Source organism: Myripristis murdjan, chromosome 14 (genome assembly GCF_902150065.1).
Source record: "Myripristis murdjan chromosome 14, fMyrMur1.1, whole genome shotgun sequence".
NCBI classification, from domain to species: domain Eukaryota; kingdom Metazoa; phylum Chordata; class Actinopteri; order Holocentriformes; family Holocentridae; genus Myripristis; species Myripristis murdjan.
The window spans coordinates 12,727,947-12,741,043 of record NC_043993.1 but is presented as its reverse complement, the minus strand read 5'-3'; the positions used below and the strand labels follow the sequence as shown (position 1 = coordinate 12,741,043).

At 41.2% G+C, this 13,097-nt stretch overlaps 1 protein-coding gene across 5 annotated transcripts in view; it reads left to right on the top strand.

Moving 5' to 3' along the window:
• Window positions 1-4,377: 4,377 nt before the first annotated feature.
• taok1b (TAO kinase 1b) overlaps window positions 4,378-13,097 on the top strand; it is a 38,444-nt gene continuing 29,724 nt past the window's right edge. For 2 of the 5 annotated variants that reach the window (XM_030069649.1, XM_030069646.1), the window contains exon 1: window positions 4,378-4,939. The gene's annotated coding sequence lies outside the window, so the exon portion shown is untranslated. Of the gene's footprint in view, window positions 4,940-5,468; window positions 5,558-5,618; window positions 5,747-13,097 lie in introns of those variants that run through there. The other 3 variants (XM_030069650.1, XM_030069647.1, XM_030069648.1) reach the window with 3 other exon arrangements.

Here is a 13,097-nt window from a genome sequence, read left to right as displayed (position 1 = left end):
GTCATTGGGTGAGTCTTTCTAAATACACATTTACTGTTGTACAATACTAAGATCAAGAAATAGATTGCAGTTCAACCACAGAGTTATATCATAGCCATTGTAGTCATACTTTTGTTTCCTGTTGGCTGTTGCTAAAGTCAGCTATGTCGTTGCTTTTCACTGAAGGACAGAGCAGTTACCTCGTGCAGTGTAACTTACATAAAAGAGGCTGGATGTGCACACAAAAATATAATGAAGCTGTCCACAGAAACTTCATTCACTTTATCATAGTATCTAAAATAAGAAGACTGCAGAGCCAAAATATTAGAAGTTGCCACAATATATTTGGATTTCATCAAAAACTGAATCTAATTTTGTACATATCAAAACTTTGTTAATGAAATTGTAAGAAATGAGTCCTTTAACAAAATTGGTACTGTCAGAAATAAACTGCTGACATGTTGGACATCCATTCACATCCGAGGAACAAATCCAAATTATTAGGAACAGTCAACAGAATTTATGAGAAACATCAAGCCTAACATGCATGGTTTTAAAGGTAGTAATATACTGTTACCTTTTCAGATATAAATACTTAATGCTTGCATTCTTGATTGGACTAATATGATGACATGCTATATATGGTTATAATATGTCACTGGTCATGTTTTGAAATGGAGACACTGACCAAACCTTTACATGTGTGCCCTCCTGTGGTTGTTTGCTATACAAGGAGATGGAGATGAGGAGAGAGGGAATCAAAGAGTCAGTCATGAGTTTTCAGGGACTGAGAAGGTGTATGGGATTCATCTTCAATATAAGGACTGTCTAGATGAAGTGTTGAACAGACTTAACCAGAAAAAAATCACAGCTACCCAGACTGTAATGTAAAAGGGACATCTGTGGTAAAAAAAAATAAATAAAATAAGAATAATATATATATATATATATATATATATATATATACACACACACACACACATATATATATACACTATATTACCAAAAGTATTCGCTCACCTGCCTTTACTCATACTATGAACTGAAGTGCCATCCCATTCCTAACCCATAGAGTTCAATATGATGTCGGTCCACCTTTTGCAGCTATTACAGCTTCAACTCTTCTGGGAAGACTGTCCACAAGGTTGAGGAGAGTGTTTATAGGAATTTTTGACCATTCTTCCAAAAGCGCATTGGTGAGGTCACACACTGATGTTGGTCGAGAAGGCCTGGCTCTCAGTCTCCGCTCTAATTCATCCCAAAGGTGTTCTATCGGGTTCAGGTCAGGACTCTGTGCAGGCCAGTCAAGTTCATCCACACCAGACTCTGTCATCCATGTCTTTATGGACCTTGCTTTGTGCACTGGTGCACAGTCATGTTGGAAGAGGAAGGGGCCCGCTCCAAACTGTTCCCACAAGGTTGGGAGCATGGAATTGTCCAAAATGTTTTGGTATCCTGAAGCATTCAAAGTTCCTTTCACTGGAACTAAGGGGCCAAGCCCAGCTCCTGAAAATCAACCCCACACCATAATTCCTCCTCCACCAAATTTCACAGTCGGCACAATGCAGTCTGAAATGTACCGTTCTCCTGGCAACCTCCAAACCCAGACTCGTCCATCAGATTGCCAGATGGAAAAGCGTGATTCATCACTCCAGAGAACGCGTCTCCACTGCTCTAGAGGCCAGTGGCGGCGTGCTTTACACCATTGCATCCGACGCTTTGCATTGCACTTGGTGATGTGTGGCTTGGCTGCAGCTGCTCGGCCATGGAAACCCATTCCATGAAGCTCTCTGCGTGCTGTACTTGGGCTAATCTGAAGGTCACATGAAGTTTGTAGCTCTGTAGCAATTGACTGTGCAGAAAGTCGGCGACCTCTTTGCACTATGCGCTTCAGCATCCGCTGACCCCTCTCCGTCACTTTACGTGGCCTACCACTTCGTGGCTGAGTTGCTGTTGTTCCCAAACGCTTCCATTTTGTTATAATAGAGCTGACAGTTGACTGTGGAATATTTAGGAGCGAGGAAATTTCACGACTGGATTTGTTGCACAGGTGGCATCCTATGACAGTTCCACGCTGGAATTCACTGAGCTCCTGAGAGCGGCCCATTCTTTCACAAATGTCTTGTTTCACAGTCTGCATGCCTGAGTGCTTGATTTTATACACCTGTGGCCAGGCCAAGTGATTAGGACACCTGATTCTGATCATTTGAATGGGTGAGCGAATACTTTTGGTAATATAGTGTATATATAGATAGATAGATAGATATAGATATAGATATATGCAGAGATCTCATGACTAAAGGGTCACTTGAAACCCATTCCTCACAACACTAAATTGTTAGCCATGATGCTGTGGTTATGTTTTTCCTCAGACTTTCTTGTTATGTCCTATGCATACACTGAAAATGAACTGCTGACATTAAACACAACAGAGTCATTCAGGGCGCTCTAGAAACAATGACATTACAGCGGAGCTTGTGTGCTTTGGATTGTCCATTTTTAGGCACTAACTCACTCCTCCATAACAAGATCATTTTGGATGTCAATCCTCATAAACAAGCGCTAGAGGGGCACAGATGCTGCTTCAGCATACAGCATCTGTAGACAGACACCATAGCAGCAAATATTTTTTTTTGTCTTAGGACTCGTCGTTTTGTCTTGAAGTAGGTGAAAGCCTGCCTGCTCTATAATATATGACTGTGCACTAGCAGCAGAGAGAGATTAATTCAAGGATATAGGTTATATATCCAGAGCTTTTTTGCAAAAATAGATAAATGGCATTCCTAGAAGAAAAAAAAAAAAAAACAGTAACTGACTCTTGTATGTAATGCTTCATATATCATATTTTCTGAAACCTACATTTTGTTCCAAAAGCCTATATCACCTATGCATTATCATACTACTGTATTTTTTTTTTTTTTTTTGATTGATATTAAATGGGAAATATTATAGCACATTGAAATAAATACAACTGGAGATATCTGCTTTTGCAAATGAACTCCTCATATGCACATACGTTTGTGTGTATGAGTGTGAGTGTGTGTGTGCGCATGTATGTGTGTATCAGAGACACAGAGTTCTGCAGCCTATCCCTCCATATCATTTGCTCCAGTATACTTCTGTGCCTGGATACAGACCACACAAGCAGGACCTGATTCCCATCATCAGGACAACAGAGCTACCAAGCAACCAATCAAAGCCCTCCAAGGCCTGTTCTGCAAGCTGATTGGTGTTTGAGCCTGCAGCCTGTTGTGGAATGCCCATCTTTAACCTCTCTGCTGCCATGCACACTGACTGCATACATCCTATATTTTCTCAATGCAGATTACAGCCACATTAATCCTACTCTGAGCTAGTGTCATGTTTGGGCTGATGTGATGCCGTATCAAGCTGTGTTGCATGTGATGAAGGTATCTGTCAATGAAATTTTACAGGATATTTAATATAGACCAAAATATAGTGTGGCACCTCCTTACACAGTCATTTGGGGTACACAAAGTCACTTACACGCTTACTGGGAGTGAACCAAAAAAAGCAAAAACAAGGTGTTAACATAACCCACCCTTAACCCCCCGTATGACTAATCACCTAACACCTGCTCCTGTCCAGTTCACTATTAAACCACCCATGATATCATAAATCAGGTCATGCCATGTCAGATCATTGAAAATATGACTTAACACACTGCATGCTTTCATAGTTTGCCCAGCTACAAACAAACAAAGTGTACCAGAGGTTCGGATCATGTCATATCACCATGATTATTTGAATTATTAAGTGACCATCATAACAGGCCCTATACAATTTATGGTCACATTTGTTTTTAATGCAATGGCAATGGGACTGATGCTGCAGGGTGACCAGACACAGAAAATGCTGGACTGTCCAAAGGTTTTGATGTCAGTTTGACAAGTTCTGCTAAAATACAGGGAGGGTGGGGGGTGATGCAAATCAATAAAGAAACCTTTCATGACCATTGCAGTGCTGAAGTAAAAAAAAAAAAAAAAAATTCAAATCCTACTTATGGCAGAGGCCAGACTCTTGCTGAAATTGTTAATGATGTTAGGATCTTAACAGTAACTTAACAGTAAGTCCTTAAGTGTGTTACAGATTTATTTATTTATTTATTTTACCTCATATACAACAAGAATTGTGTTATCAGTTAATACTGCAGTTGTACAGCAGGGTTTTCTTCATCCAGAGCACGCGCGCGCGCGCGCACACACACACACACACACACACACACACACACACACACACACACACACCTAAATTTGCAGTGCTTGGAAGTTGTGAGGAGATAGACTAGGGAGGGGGCAACTTTCATAGCAACATTATTACCCTGTAACAACACCATTTGACCCTCTGCTTTATTAACATCACGTGTTCTCTCGCCTCTGCAATGTATGGAAGTTTAAAAAGCACCTCTAACTTTAACAAATTTCGCCCCTTGATTCTTGCGGTGGAAGGGAGGTGATTCTTTCCGCCGCCATCTTTTGGGAACTGCCTTCGAAAGAGAGAAAGTTTGCTAACTCCTATCTAGCAGCTAGCCAGCCTGTTGAGATAGTTAGACTCGCCAGCTAGCTCGGCTTTACATTTATCTCCCGTTGGTATGTTTCACTTCCACGGCAGGACAGGCTATTCAGCGGGTTGACAAGAGCACCGGGATGTTTAGAAAGTAAACAACTGAGGTTTGGAGTCACCGTGACAGCTCGACAGGCCAATTAATCTGTGCAGTTGTCAGATAAAATTGGCGAATTAGCATATCGCTAGCTGCTATCATAGCTAGCGACTTCACACTCTTTGATTTCTCCACACTGCACTGAGTCGACCGAGATTTTTTTTTTTTTTTTTTTTTTTAGCAGCAGGCACTTTCCTCTGCCGTGCAATTTTTGAGTGATTGGTTTTATCAGCCATCTATATTCCACCTCTGAACCTCTCGGGATTATTTTGGATTTGGGTGAGTTGTTCGCTAATGTTAGCGTATTGCTAACCAACGTTTGCTCGCCTCTGCTTTCCTTTTCCAGTGGTGCAGTGTTGCAAGGTAACGTTAGCTAGGTAGCTCACTGGCTTCTAGCTAGCTAGCTAGGCAAAAGTTGCTGTTACAACTTGTATGGTCAGTCGCGTCGTCAGATTTTAGTCAGCGTTTATCCGTATTGGACAACCTTAGTGGTCGCTTGTTAGCTCTTGGGTGTTTTGTTTTCTTCGGAATTTTAGCACACCGACAGTTAACTTACACCAATGTACTCGAAGCAAGACAGTGAAGGTAGCTACTGGGCGGTTTGGTTTATTGTGTATGATGTTAACAGATTGCTTAACCTCAAGAAACGTTAGCGTGGTAGCCAGCTACGTTAGCCTGCTAATCCTCTTTATGCAACTAACGTTCGCAAGCAGTGCCACTCCCTCATTTTTGTTTTTGTCCACTGTGACCGCAAGTGCAACTCGTTTTTTTTTTTTTTTTTTAGGAGGGGGGGGTCTTTTTTTTTTTTTTTTTTTTTTTTTTTTTTTTAGAAGTTTGCTTATCTACAAAGGACATCATCATGAGTCATATGCTGTCTGAATAGCTAGCTGGCTGACGGTAGGTGACGATCAAACCACTGCCTCTTCTTGCACATACTTGTCGGGGTATAGGGAGATGTTTACATGCAGTATTAGCATTAGGAGAGGCTGGCAAATCGATCTTTTTCAAGTATGACTCCCTTGTGAAAGCGTCTAGCAAACCTCGCATCTGTCGCCTGCTTGCTGATGGCTGCGTTTGTGCACTAACGTGAGTCGCATTCCCCAATTTTCTGTGTTGATATTGCGTAACAGTATCACCCAGCGAGCTTCTTCTCCTTGGCTTATCTGTGCCTGGTCGCCACTTTACTTATGCATGATACAGTAGACCAGCTAAGCAAGAATTTAATGTACTACTCAGGACCGGGGTATATAGTTTACATGAATAATGTTGTCACAGATGTCACATCATGTTTAGAATGCACCCAGTGTAGACATTGCATTCAACATTATGGAGGTGGTGGTGGTAACGTTATCTGATGGTGTCCAACCTTTCTTGGTTAATACATCAAAATACTATTCAGTAGTTATGTTGACTGGTGTTTATATGCTATACTTGTTTCACACATGCGTGCTCTTATATCAGAGTTCCTTTTATCTATATGTATGCCTGTAGATAAATGAGACTATCATATCTGGAGACCTCCATGGGGAGAATTCCCATGTTAAATGCATCCTAATAGCTGGATCACAGAATCAGATGGAGTGTGCCTTTCCCTCACTGTATTTTCATGCATCTCTAGCAGCCAGTCTCTGTTTTCCTGTTGGCTCTCTCACCTGTACTGATCTGCACACCTGTCATTTGTTTGTCTATTTGTCTGCCTGCATGTCTGACCAACCATGAACTCACAATCTAGAAAATCTCCCTTCTTTACTCTCACAGAGAATATTTTAGGTAATGGATATCTTCTGTGAAGTTTAGCTCCTCCTTGATAATAAAAGAAACACAGCTGTTCTCCTCTGGACTTTTTGATGCAGGAGAAGCTCTGGCATTGTTGCTGTTTTTTTGTGTGCCAGTGGGGTGTTGTATCAGCCACTGGCCTTCCTGGTGGGGTCCTGAATGTGGGGACGCTGCATAATGGATTTAAGCGTCTCCCAGGAAAAATGGATTAGGGACTGGAGCAAAGCCTGTCCTGCTTGCTAGGGTCTAGGTCTAAATCCCAGTGTCAGTCAGCCACTGCAGAACAAGCACTGGTTCCGCTATATGATCCACTCCAGTGCTGACACAGTAATTTATGGGCCTGTTATTTGTATAGTGTACATATGACTGGCATGGTGTGAACCTAATTAAGCTTCTTGAATGTAATGCTGCAGTGCTTTTATTTGTCATTAATCTCAAGCTCCTTAGGTGGCAAAATTAATAGTTTGACAAATGGCAGTAGTTTCTTAGGTTATAGCTTTGGTGGCCTGCCTGTCTGATAATGTCATCTAACCTGGCAATTCAGCAAAGAGTGAGGTATTATCAGTCATGATAGAAATGAAAGGCAATTCTACAAATGTGTTCATCCTGTTATTTATCCTTGTTCAGCAGATGTACAATCTCACCCCACAGAATGAGCTCCGAGGCGTTAACTTGAGGCCCAGGATTGAGGTTGGCTGCTGCTCGTTTGGAAACAAATACCATATTTGATGAGTCAGACTGCGAGCAGCCCCCCCCCCACTCTCCCCAAAACGGGCTTGCCCCTTTTAATGTTAGCTAGTTTTGATGATGTAATTCCAGTGCGGTCTCTAGCTGGAGACGGAATGAACTAACATTAGACATCATAACTGTTGTATACTTTAGCAAAATTCCAGAGTAACTACTATAGTGTTGGGAAGCTCAGCCAGGGCTAAGGTGGATTGTAAGCAGGAGTCATTTTGAGTTATGGGTTGAGCTTGTCTTAGACTAACCATAATCAGTAGGCTAGTTAAGTGCATGATCTGGCAGAGCACTGTCACATGAAGTCAAGCTCTCTGCCGTAGTAGACAACATTAGAGTAGATGACTTAAAAAGACCCCTGAAGTTGTGGCAAAGATGGTTCCAGACAAAAAAATACAAACTGTAACTAGACTGTGTTTATGTAACGTGAAATTGATTTTTACACACACACACACACACACACACATTTCACAATTTTCTGTTTTTGTTTTTGGTCTGATTGAGAAGATTCTTTTCATTTGAAAGTATGCACACACACACACATACACACACACACCCATCTGATGGACTCAGTGATCCATGGAGCACTTGAACGTGACTGCAACTTCTGTTCCCATGTCCAAATTAGAATAATTTTTTGAGCCTCTTGAATGTTATGAGTAAATGATTCCCACTTTGAGGTTATTCTGATACATAATATTATGTAATAACAATACAAAGTACAACTCCAGACGTCAAGATTTCAGGATGACTTGAATGTGTGTGATAGAGATAAACTGCTCTCTATTTTTTAATTCATTTACTTTTTGTTTCTGTTTGATTTGAAAAGCAAAGCTGTGAACAGTGGCTGAACCTGTGGTCACAGCAACACCTTGTATGTGTGGCCTTGTGGGTTCAAACTCAGCATCTTATTTGCACATAGACATAAGTTTCCAGACTGCATTTCGGTCAACTAATTCATGTAACTATATGCTATTCAGTGAAGCAGACATGGAGAATCATTATTATTTCGTGTCCTGTCATGCACATTTCATATGTTCTTGGATTTCTTCAGTCTTGGAAAAATTATCACTTTTTGTTAAAATGAAGTTACTGTCCTGTATTTGTTAATTGTAAATTGATTAGCTGGGATTCCCAGCTCTTTGTTGCTCCCCCACTTTAGCTGCAGTCAGTCCCCATTGTAAATATTTGGCATGTTCTGAAATATTTGAAACCCAGCACTCTTAAGGCTCCTTACCAGAGAGCAGGCCTATTTTTAGGAGAAAAGGCCTCAAGATTACAGGTTTTGGGGGGAGATTAATTCAGGCTTTGAACACACAAAATGATGTAAATTATTTGCTCAACTCCTTTTTGTCTTCTGAGTCCTAAATACTTCTCTGTCCAGTAGTACTTCCGTTCCATATGTCAGGTCACACCCATTGTTGTCAGTTTGTATCAAGAGTTTGGATTGTAGCCCATGTGTTAATGTAAGAAGGTGCCACTTGGCTAATGCCTGGCTACATTTGACTCAGGGTCTCTTGTTCTGAGGAAACTGTCGTGTGTGTTTGATGCTTGTGAGATTTATCCCAACAAGAAGACAGTTAATGGATGCTGTGTGAGAGAAACGGTATGGATTAAATCCTCTTAGTCTTCGCTCACTCCATTCGCCTCCTCTGTTACCATCATCTCCATAGCACCACAAATCATGATGTGTTGTTGTTGACATTGGGTGGCTTGAGAGCTTTCGCTTTCTCCACTCATTGAAAGCCACAATCTGTAATCGGTCTGGGAAGCAGTCCCGTGGCCACCCCACCCTCAAGCTTAGGGGATAGAAACATGGTGTGTAAGCCTTTTTGAACAACAGCACATGTAGGTCATGAAACTTTGTTGCTGTGGATAAATATACATTTTTTATATTTGGCATTTAGCCTACCTGACAGTCATAAAATGAGCAATAAAGGCATCAAAGTTTTTCTTAGGTACATGCTGACAGGAGTTGTAATCCACTGGGTAATATGGAGATCAGTGCCATCATGATACCTAGCTACCTGAGTTCCCCATAGCAGATTTAGTGATGACTGATGGTATCTTTTATGTAACATGTGACCATAGTACTCATGACTTCTGTCAATTGTAACCTTCCAGTCTCAGAAAAAAAAATGTCTAGTCCAGCTCATCAGTGGCTAAATGATACAAAAAATAAATATCACAATGCAGTTACATGAGCAGTCAGTTGTAATTACAACATTTTGTCTGTTTACTTTATTAAGTGTAGGGTGACCAGGGTTGGTTATCAGTCAGTTATCCAAATTATCTTTTGTCTTCCCCATTTTAACATTTTGTTTTGCCTTAGCAACGTATCGCCACCTTCTGGTCAGCTGACTGACATTAGATAATTTTGCCTGTAATTTTCACAGAAATGTGTAAGCTTACATCAATTTCCCATGTAATATGCTGTCGCAGGCATTTCAGCTGGCGGCGAAATCAGACTGCAGACACGTCAGATCAGAGATGCCTACAGAATGCAAAGATGTGTGGGAGTTGAAGTCTCGCATTTTGTGATTTCCGTAACCACATGAGCTAATTTGACCAGTAAATCTTGTGGATCTTTGTCAGCATTTTCATTTCCTCACAACAGTGTGTCTGGTAAATTGGTTTGGTTTACCTGACACTGCCATAATTTACTACAGTTTGGCAGGTGGATGCGTTCTAGTTTTAGAACCTGCCAGGGAAATTGAAAATCGACTATAGCATGATAGTACTGTGCACCATCATGAGGTTTGGAGAGTGTTGCAGTTCATGGTGGTTTAGCCCATGCTGGCTGGCTGACTGAATGGTGTCAGGTTGTGTGACTGCTAGATATTAGGTCTGTGGGCCATTATTTCAGTCTGTGTGAGGAACCTGTAAATAAAAGGCCTCTAACCACAAGTCTGAGTTGATGTGTGTCTCTGCATGTGTGCATGTGGTAGATGTTGCATGCATTTTCATGCAGTGTACATACATTCGAGTATACTAGCTGAGGCCTGTCCACTGTGTTGGTGTGTGAGTGTGTGTGTGCGTGTGCGTGTGCACGCGTCCATGCACTATAGACACACTGAGAGAGCGTGACTGTGGTATGGCTGAATGAAATTGAAAGAAATTGGGGTGGGAAAAAAATGATTCACTTATTATTGCAATTCTTTCTTTTTTTAAAAAATATTTTTTAGTCATTTTTTAAAATTACTGAATTGATTTAGAGTAAAGATATTGGTATCATATGAAACTAAATGACCCAATAAATCCGTAGGTACCAAGCATGTCATGTTAGGTTGTCAGCAAGGCGGCCAACAAAAAATTTTGGTGAGGGGAAAAAACTGGCATAGCCATTTTCCAAGGGGTCTTGACTTCTGACCTCCAGATATCTGAAGGAAAAAGGGTTCTCTGGGCACCCATGGGGCACCCTTTGCAGACATGCCCACCTTGTGCTAATCCCATGCAATATGGGGCACAAACTATGCAGCTGTTTGTGTGCAGTACAAATGTGTTATTTTCACCTATTCTAAAATGTTGTATTTCTGCATACTGGGGCTGTAACAGTCTTCTTCTACTGGAAAGCTGAGCCTCTTGTCTTCAATGAGCCTAATTTTATTCATGTGTAATGATGTTAGCCCCTATAGTAGCCATTACATTGTAATGAGACCATTTTTTGAAACTTGACATCACTGTATAAAATGACCCATTGTGACCTTTAGAATAATACCAGCTTCATGAAACATTATGTCCACAATCTGGAGGATAATTTTAAAAATATCACAATAAATTGTAATATCGAGATGGAAATGCAGTGGATATTCGTTTATAATCGCAGCTCATTGGTGTTTCCTATTTATTTTTATACAGCTATAGTGCTTTGGGTGATACTTCTGGTTTTGTCCCATATTTGTACATTGGGTCGGCACTTGCTGCACATCTGTGTGGCCATGAAGGGGTCCCCTCTCTTTGTGGTCCTCAAGATTTTCTTCCATTTTTCCCTGTTCTACCCCTGGAATTTTTTTCTTGCCTGCTATGAGGACAAAAGGCCGGATTATTCTTCTGCGTAAGCGGAGTGTACGGGGGTTGTGCGAAGCTTACGGGGGTTGTGCGACCGCCGCAGAGCCTTGCCGCGCGCCTCCGAAAAACTGTAACTACGCAGACCCCGCGTAGCCCCCAACGCAGCCCCCCACTGACAACAAGAGCTATGATTGGCCCGTCAAACCACATCATTTCCGGCATTTCACCCTTCCGGAGTCACATCCTGTTGTTGTACCGGCAGTGTCATTTTTAAAAGAACTGCTACTGTGATCGCATCTCGACTCATCAGTTGATTTCAAATTGTTTGGAAAGTTTGTATCATGCTGGATCTGGATCTACTGCTGCTCCTTTTAAAAATGGCACTGCCGGCACAACAACAGGAAGGGAAGCGACCATACGCCACAGGGTCTAAGTAGGTCTGCAGAAAAAAAACGTGCCCCATAGTGTTCTGACGGAGAATTGCTTAGCGTTTAACGCAGAGGTATGTTGGGCACACACGCCCTGCGTGAGAACTGCGTGCGCGTTGCAGCTCTAAATAAAAATAAAAACAAAACAAAGTTTGCAAAAAGAGAGAAAGGAAGCGCTGCTTGCATATTATAGGGCCGCGTAGGTCTGTCAGTTGCCTTGCTCCAAAAAAAAAATCACTAAAAAATAATTATGTTTACCTAAAGACGGAGTGCCTCAGTTTCCTTTTTCCTTGGTTATCTGCACTTTTTACAAAGAGTATAGGACTTCCTTGGTTTATGTTTAAAAACAAAACAAAACAGAGTGCGGGCTAGAGTTATTTTCTAAAATCATCATAATCATTAGGACTACTTCTAAAATATGTGGATTACACTTATTTTAATTTTAGACAATAGTAAGACTATTTCAGTATTTATTTTAATTGCTCATTTTCTTTTGTGGTGATGATGCCCCACTGCTAAGTTAATACAGAGGAAACACTGCTGCTGGGTATCTTTGGAGGAAAAATAACCTAATTAGAACTAATAAATCATATAATTGCATAACACCCATAGTTATCATTCCAGCTGGCCTAAACAAGATGTAGGACACCCAAATCAGTTATTCAGAAAAAATAAAATTTAATCATAGATGCTTTTAAATGATGGTCACAGAATCGTGTCATGCTGTAGTTATATAACTTCATCAGCAAAAATGTAAAGGAGCCAATATGGTTAAATTAGCATGTCTCAGATGAGCGTATAGTCAGAGGGTCTGTTCTGTTGATGTTTCTCTCCTTTACAGATATTAGATTTTTTCTGTCCGTTTTTCTTTTGTCTGGCAAATTGATAAATAGTTTTGTGAGTTGAAGTAGGGACACTGCCCTTCAATCTGAAGACACAGGTTCAAGCCCCCGCCTCATCAAGGATCCGCCCTGTTGGCATGTCCTTTAGCAAACTGAGTAAACACTGAATCCCCACCTTCAAGCAAGGGGGCCGCGGGAGGAGAATTTCACCATGACGATCAATAAAGTATTACATTATTTGTTATTAATTCTCACCATCACCCCTCCACCCCCCACACCCCTCCTACTCAGCACATTGTAGTGGTTTCCTCTTCATTAGGCCCTTAGTTCTTGGTGATTTTATAGTGCAGAGGAAATCAATTCACATAATACATCAGGGGAGAATCCATTTTCTAGAGCACTAAAGCAAAACAACTTTTGGTGCATTTCTTGAACACACTGTTCATTGTGATAGCATGTGCATGCACGCCTTTCAGTCCATCTCTTCCAGATCAGCCTTGTGACTCAGTCTTCAATGCTCTGTTTCATTGTGTGTGTGTGTGTGTGTGTGTGTGTGTGTGTGTGTGTGTGTGTGTGTGTGTGTGTGTGTGTGTGTGTGTGTGTGTGTGTGTGTGTGTGTGTAAGAGAATGGTGTCAGCTGACCCC